The following is an 8,351-nucleotide window of genomic DNA, read 5'->3' on the forward strand; positions in this document are numbered from 1 at the left end:
CGGTTCAAGTAACATGAAATGATTTGTGTATTAGGTGACCTTGTGTACACATGGGTGTGGTTTTGGGGTGTAGTCTCCCACCGCCCCCCCCCCAGCTGTGTCATGGAGCTTCCTAAAGACTTCAAAGCAGGAGGAAGCTGGCTGACCTGGCTCAGAGTGGGACAGATGGCATCTCTAGGTATGAGCTGCCAGCCATAAACTTCTGCTCCAGCCTGAGAGAGTCGTCTTCCTACCAGGTTCTTCCTGGATGCCTTCTGTGGCTCATGTCCACGGGAAAGCTGGTGACAAACACTTGCTCTTTCCTCTTCAGTGAGTCCTCTTTTCCATGTTGGAAGAGGATGGAGTGCACATCTCAGAACCTAAGTTCTCCTCAGGACACTATCCTCAGGGATGGAGTGATGGAGAAAACCGAGGTGAAGTCAGGGAGCCACTGAGTTAAACTCATGGAATTGAATGAAGGCATTTTTTCCACTGGTGGCGTTATTTATGATGTCCTGGCTAGCCAGAGCCCAGCATAATGGAGGCTTTGGTTCCAGAGCAGTAGAAGTAGCCGGGACTAATTTTCTCCTTTGCAATTCTGTTAAAAACATTGAACTCAGTTGATATCAAAATCCAGTCCTGTCATAGGCCAAACTCCAGACTTCACCTGCCCATCACCTTTGCGGAGGTGGGGCCCAGAGCATTACGAGAGGATGATGGCAAAGAGCAGCTGAGGGTGTTTCTACAGCGCATAGCGTCACACAGCTTTCTCATGGTCTGACCTTGGTGGGAGGGAGCTACTCTAGGAAAGGGAAAAACCCAGGATAAACTTGAATGGGATTTTCAAGGAACTTCCACTGAGTTACATATTAATTCATGGGAAAACGATACCTTTAGAATGTGGTTTTCCATCCACGATCATTGTGTACCTTTCCATTGAATCAAATTTTCTTTTATATTTTCTGTGCAAAATTTTATTTCCCTATAAAGAATCAGCAAAACAGGTTCACTTTAAAGTAAAATATAATTTTAAAATTGAAATTATAATGGAGGTTTAAATAACTACATTTTTATTATTATTACAGCCATCAGGTAAATATTTGAGAGAGAGAGAGAGAGAGAGAGAGTGAGTTTTGAGTTTTGATAAGTACTGACAAAAGACTTAGTTTTAGGTTTGTGTATTATCATATCAAATAATGCCAACTTATTTTTCATTTTTTATTTTATTTTATTTTATTTGTTTGTTTTATCAAGACAAGGATTTCTCTGTGTAGCCCTGGCTGTCCTGGAACTCTCTCTGTAGACCAGACCTCAAACTCAGAGATCTGCCTGCCTCTGCCTCCCAAGTGCTGGGGCTAAAGGCGTGGTGGCGCCTGGCTTAATTATACCAAATTCTTTTTTTTTTTTTTTTTATTTTGACCGAGCAATCTTGTCAATGCTTTCATGTGTCCATCAGACCGGGGGAGGCAGCTACACAGTGCGCTTCCGTGGTTCCTGCACGGCACCCGCTCTACAGCAGGCCCAGCTGGTGCTCCACCATCAAGTGTTCACTCTATGACAGATCACTAAGAGTATCCTCAACACCAATGGTCTCATCACTGCCCCCCAAAATATCCAGGGCCAGGTTTGAGCTTGGAAGGAATGGAAGGCGCTGGATCTGCTGCACTGCCTTGAACTCCATCTGTAACTTCAGGGGGGCAAACAGACCCCAGATGTTTCTCAGGGTGAGAAAGTTCATCTTGTCTTGGTTGAGCTGGAGATTTTTTTCTGATAATTCAAGAGGGTGACTGGGCAAAAGTTCATCTTTCACAGAAGAAAACCCTTTCCGGAGAGATCCTGACTCTCAAAAGGCCCAGTCGCTGAGAGCTCTGTAACTGGAATACTGTCCTTCAGCTGCGACCCAAGGCCTCCGGCGTTCATCTCGGAAGCCGCTCTGCGAACGCTTCTAAGTCCGCTCTGATACCAAATTCCTAAACCATGGTTTCTAGAGACAGCATGAACAATGCCTGCTTTGTTTTGCTTTCTTCCCCTTTTGATCCTGATAAAACTTGTTTCTTTTTCTCTTCTTCCCTGGTTTGTTTTTGCATTGTTGGGGATTGAAGCCAGTGCCTTGCTGTTCATGCAAGGCGAGCGCTCTGTCTCTGAGCGACGGCTCCCTCTTGCTTACTTCAGTTTCTTACAGTGCTAGTCAGCATCTTGAGGCCATCCTTCCACTTGTCCTAATCTTAAGGGAAAGGGGGATTTTAGAGATAGGTTTCACTGCACAGCCCAGGCTAGCCTGGAACTCACTCTGTAGCTCATGCTGGCCTTGAACTTGGGTTTCTTTTTCCTCGGCTTCCTGGGCACTAGGACTGCAGGCTTAAGTCTTTGCTTACCTCACTTAAGGAAATTTTGATGTAAGTATTTTTTATTTTGGAGTAATTATAGATTTATAAAAGTGTTGAAAGAATAGTGCACTGAGTACTCACTTACGCCCCGCCAGATTCCGCATTGCTATCCTATTATACAACACAGTACCCAGAGGCCCAAGCCATCAACTGTGAAACGTCAGCGTCAGCTAAACACTCCCCTTCGTTCAGATCTCGTTAGTTCTTCCATCCCTTCTGCATCTGGGATCCAGTCCAGGTGACCACTCAGTTACCGCGAATCCCTAGTGGCCTGTGGTCTGTGACAGTCTCTTGTTCTTCTTTGTTTTTTCATGAACTTGAGTTTTGAGGAGTACTAACTAGTTAGCTCTTTTGTAGACAGTCCACAAAACTTTGTTTAATGTTTTTTTCTTCCCCGTGTATGAACTGGGGTTGGCAAATGCCCTTTTCATCATACCCTGTCAGAAGGCTCACACTGCCGCTGACAATCGCTAATGAAGTTCACTCTGGCCACCTCACTAAAGCCAAGGCTTTCCACAGGGAAGGAGGCTATCTCTTCAGTATCCTTCTACTCTCTATTGCAACCACACTCTGTGTGTGTGTGTGTGTGTGTGTGTGTGTGTACCTGTGCACATGTCAGGGGCAGCAAGGGAGGAGAGTGGATGGATGGAGGATGAAGTTTCATCTCCCTCAGTATGAAACATTTACACACACAATCTGGCATACATCCTATAAGGAAGATTTGCCTTTTGTGTTTGTTTTCTTTTCTTCTTTTTAGAAACAATGTAACATTTCTAGGTCCATTCATGTTTTCCCTGTCCTGACTCCAAACTGGCCATTTCTTAATTTGGAAGTCAAGATCTATGTGAGGTGTGTGCACATGGGAGCCGAAATGTCGCTGCGTTCTGGCCTTTCAGCAGAGAGAACTAAGATTACGCGTAAAGCTTGCCCATGCACGCATGAGAAGCCACAGTTATGTTTCTGTCTATCCGTTTGCACGTTACAAAGCTCAACATGAATTTACACTGCTGTCTCTCATCATCCCAGGACCGCTCGGTCCGTTCCGAGCTTCCCTGCACAGTCTGTAATCTCCTTCTCTCACAAAGAGAACCTGGCTCCTGCATCCGCCCTTTGATTTGCTCATAGTTTTGATAGTCTATCACTGAGTTCGGTGCCTTGTTCTTTACTGAGCTAGGGATATTTACTTTCTCCTTCCAATCTGCTTAAACATGTTTAATTTTGAATTATGAAGTTATATATTTCCAACTCACCATCTACTGCCAGAGTAACATGGCATATTAAAATGACTATACGAAATGCTAAGCTCCCTTGGTGTCTCTGTGTTAAGTCTAACTGGGTAGTAGAATTTTTCTTATACCTGAAATTTTGTACATGAAATTGCTGGGACTTAGTAGGTCAAAAATAGTCAAGTATTAGCAACCCACGTTTGATTTGCTAATGATGTGTTTAGAATTTCTGTATGATGCTTCTCAGGGAAGAGTAATACATTGTTCATTGCTCTTCTGTCCTGAAACTCAAGTGCTCCAAAGCCAGGGATGTAGTTAACCATCACCAGGGAGGGTTAAAGCTTGAAGGTCGAACCTTTAGGAAGAAAGTAGGTGAGTGGAAGAGGAACCAAAGAGAGGAGGTGTCAGTGGGGCCCAAGGAGCAGTGTGAGCTAAAGCTTCCCGCTGCTCCCCGCTCCAGCCTTCTCAACAGCGGCAGCGACCTGCCTCTTACCTCACATGCTGTCCACACACATCCTGAGAACAGTGTGACCTGCAGAGGACAGGACAGGACACTCGCCACTGGAGATGCCTCCGTCTGCATAGCATTTAGACCGTGGGTGGACGCCCACTGTTGTCCCCAGCCTGACCTGCTCCTTTCCTCGGTTAACAGTACACTGTCCTCTCCTACAAGCCAATGCCACACTGCACGAGCCTTGGCCATCATGACACCCTCTCCTCTGTCCTCAGTGGCTGATCCAAATGTGCGCAGGAGACCTGAGTGGGTCCAAAACCGTCCTTCCAAGAGAGTGGCTGTGCTGACGGTGTTGGAGCAGTTCCCCTCTGCATGTCTAAGATCCTGGGCAGAAAGGATGTGAATCTGTGTGAGTCTAGAACTGCTCTGATTTCCCTTCCCCTGTTCAAAGGCAGACAGAGCTAAGACTTGGGGCCAGAGATGGCCCTGCTGATCTGTTTTGAGTCCTGAAGCCCCTTTGGCTTGGGCTAATTATGTCCCCTGACAGATTTACGGTGGAATCGGCTAAATGAGGCCATGACGGAGGGTTTGTGCATTGTTTCAGGTCTCCATTGCTTTAAATTGAGCCAAGGGTTTTACCTGTGCCAGGGAAGCGTGTTACCACTGAGCCCCACCTCAGCTGCAGAGACAGCACAGCTGTGATGTTGGGTGGTGGTGGCTCAAGCCAGCTGTCCTCCCTCCTTGGCAGCAGGGAGTGGAGGGAGTGACAACCTCAGTCTGTTTAGGGTAAAGAGCTGGTCGTTGGAAGGAGAACGGCTCCCATAGGCTCTTATGTTTGAATGCTTGGTCCCCAGCTTGTGGAACTGTTTGGGAAGGATCAGGAGGTGTGGCCTTGTTGGAGGACATGTGTCCCTGGGGGTGGGCTGTAAGGTTTCAAAATCCCATGCTGTTGCCAGTGTGCTTTCTCTGTCTCTGTCACATGCTTGTGGATCAGATGTCAGCTCTCAGTGCCATGCTGGCCTGCTTGTCTCCTTTGATTTTCTCCTTTTCAATGACTACTATATTTCTAAGATTTATTTACATTGATGCATCTATACCATTTACTTCTTGTATAGCAGTCCTTTGAGTGAAAATTGGAGTTTATGCCTCCCACTGTTAATAGACTTCTAGGCCATGCCAGTGTTTTGTTATTTGGAGCGATGGTGCTGTAAACACGTGTACTTGTAGAGGGAAAATTTTCTGGTCCTGCTTGGCTTTCTTGTCCTTTTTTATTCATGGAAACTACAGGAGACACATATGGATGACAATGACTTTACAAAATGAGAAGACTCTGGTCCTTAGGCTTCATTTGAAGTACATCCCTCCAGCCTGCAGGGGACTATGATATACATAAGACATAAGTCCCATGCCAAGCTCCTGATTTGGGGTTGCTTGTTGTAGTGACTTGCACGGCTTATCCTGACTAGCACAAGTCTGCCGCGTGGTAGGCATTTGTTAAAGCCTGTAACAGTCTATAACATAGGTTTACTTCTAGCACACAACAGTACTGATGAGGATGTACATGTTGGAGTAGCTTGTCTAACCGCTCACAACTAGGAAACGGCAGGGCTAAAAGCCAAACCCTGGTAGTCCAGGTCCCAGATCCCCCGGCTTGGCCTCTAATTGAAAACTATATCCATAACTACCTCCTCATTCAGGGAAACTAATTCCTCTGGCCACTGAGGGATAAGGAGAGTGAAGCCATATGTCTCCTGGGGTTCCTTCCTTATAAACGCTAAGTCAGCGGTTCTCAACCTGGCCTTTCACAAGGGTCCCCTAAGACCATGGGAAAACAGGTACTTAGATTGCAATTCATAACAGTAGCGAAATTACAGTTATGAAGCAGCAACGAAAATAATTTTATGGTTGGGGGTCACCAGAATATGAGGAACTGTTGTAAAGGGTCACAGCACTAGGAAGGTTAAGAACCACTGCTCTAAGTAAATGCAGGGGCGTATGAACCTGGAAGAAAATAACAAGGGAATTATTCAAAGAGCGTTATGAGTAACTAAAATAGCATCTTGTCATGGTGGTTCCTTTTCTTGGGGCTGGGCTCCCCTCTAAACAGTGCACCCCACATGCTCACCACAGACACAGGCAGTCTCATGAAGACTGGGATTTCAAAAGCTCAAGCCAGGCCCAGTCTCTCTCTCTCTCTCTCTCTCTCTCTCTCTCTCTCTCTCTCTCTCTCTCCCCCCCCCCCCCCCCCCCCGCCCCCCTGCCGTCTGCAGGTCCAAATGTAGAACTCTCAGCTCCTTCTCCAGCACCTGCATGCCACCATGCTTCCTGCCGTGATGCTAATGGACTGAACCTCTGAAACTGGAAGCAAGCCCCAATGAAATGTTTTCCTTTATAAGAGTTACCGTGGTTCATGGTGTCTCTTCACAGCAGTAGAATCGACTAAGACAGCAGGTTACCTAGGTAACCACGAGAAGATCAATTTGGAGTGAAAAACCAACCCAGAAAAAAAAATCTTTTCTGGTGACTTTCCCCATCCTGGGAATTTTCTCAATCCCCATCACAGGAGAGACAAACAGGAGTCTGTTTGTCCGACCAGTCCAGACTCAGATCTGAGGACTCTTCTGTGAACTCTGGAGACGGGGCAATGGCCAGGGGTCTGGGCCTATCATCTCTCTGATTCACTGCTAACCCACTACTGATTATCACGCTCACATCACAAGAGACAAGACCGAAGCCTGGAGAGGTTGTCCCTTGCTCACAGCCTCGGGGCTCTGAGGAAGAGTCACAAGAGCGGAAGCCGGGCTCCCAAACGCAGGCAGCTTTCTCTTTGCTCTTACAAATACATCTAAATTTCTCGAATATGGATTGTATTACTCACCATTATTTCCTTCCTTCCTTCCTTCCTTCCTTTTTTCCTTCCTTCCTTCCTTCCTTCCTTCCTTCCTTCCTTCCTTCCTTCCTTCCTTCCTTCCTTCCTTTTTTCTTTCCTTCCTTCCTTCCTTCCTTCCTTCCTTCCTTCCTTCCTTCCTTCCTTCTTTCCTTTCTTTCTTTCTTTCTTTCTTTCTTTCTTTCTTTCTTTCTTTCTTTCTTTCTTTCTTTCTTTCTTTCTTTCTTTCTTTCTTTCTTTCCTTATTCTCACTATGTATTCCTGGCTGGCTGGAACTTATTATGTAGACTAGGCTGGCCTCAAACTCATAGAAATACACCTTTCTCTTTCTCCCAAGTGCTGGGATTAAAAGCATGCGCCACCATGCCTGGGCTCCTTCATACTTTTAAATTGTTCAATCAACCGAGGGTCTGACTGTGGCCTGCAAAATCAAGTTCTCTTCTGTGACTAAAATTGAAAATGAAATAGCCCCCAACCTGCGTCATGGCTTGCCCGCCTCCCTCACACAGTCATGTGACTTTGTAGAGGTGATGACTGCTAAAGGGTTTCCTGAGGTGCCACACGGAGGCTTCTCATGAAGCTTGCAGTTGGAGTCTACTTGAAGATCTTTTCTGCTGCTGAGTGATGAAGAAGATGTGAAGAATCAAAACAAAACAAAACAACAAAGAGACCCGTGTCCTAGGGACCCTTTCCCGTGAGCAAGGGAGGAAGTTCTAGATGACTCAACCCCCACATTGCCTGAACTCTTTGAGTAAAAACACAAGTTCAGACAAAGATGGTGATGATCATCACAATGATGCTATTCCTCGAAGGTAGTGAGTCTGTGGTTATCGAGAAGGCAGACGTTAAAGACATATTTGAAAAGGCCCCTTTAAAACAGTGTGCTGTTGAATTTTTTTTTTGGGGGGGGGGCTCTTTTTAAGGAGCTTGCCACCCAGCTCCCAAATAAATCACACACGAGGCTTATTCTTACTTATAAATGCCCAGCCTTAGTTTGGCTTGTTTCTTGTCAGCTTTTCTTAACCTAAATTATTCCTTCTACCTTTTGCCTCTGGGTTTTTTCCTTTTCTTACTTCGGTAATCTTCCTTTTACACTGTGGCTGGCTGTGTAGCTGGACAGCTAGGTGGCTGGCCCCTGGAGTCCTCCTCTCCCAGATTTCTCCTTCTATCTGTTCTCTCTGCCTGCCAGCCCCGCCCATCCATTCTCCTGCCTAGCTATTGGCCAGTTCTTTATTAGACTATCAGGTGTTTTACACCGGCACAGTAACACAGCTTCACAGAGTTAAAGAAATGCAACATAAACAAAAGCAACACCCCTTCAAATACTATTCTACAACAACAGTGCATTCGTTTCTGCAAACATACCATGTCCCTCAACATACAGAGTCGACGAGCTCAGAATACTGTATCCAGGGTTG

At 45.9% G+C, this 8,351-nt stretch overlaps 1 pseudogene; it reads right to left on the minus strand.

The window, feature by feature from the left end:
• Positions 1-1,384: 1,384 nt before the first annotated feature.
• On the minus strand, positions 1,385-2,204 carry LOC102918891 (proteasome maturation protein pseudogene; annotated as a pseudogene).
• Between the last annotated feature and the right edge of the window lie 6,147 nt (positions 2,205-8,351).

Source organism: Peromyscus maniculatus, chromosome 16 (assembly GCF_049852395.1).
Source record: "Peromyscus maniculatus bairdii isolate BWxNUB_F1_BW_parent chromosome 16, HU_Pman_BW_mat_3.1, whole genome shotgun sequence".
NCBI lineage: Eukaryota > Metazoa > Chordata > Mammalia > Rodentia > Cricetidae > Peromyscus > Peromyscus maniculatus.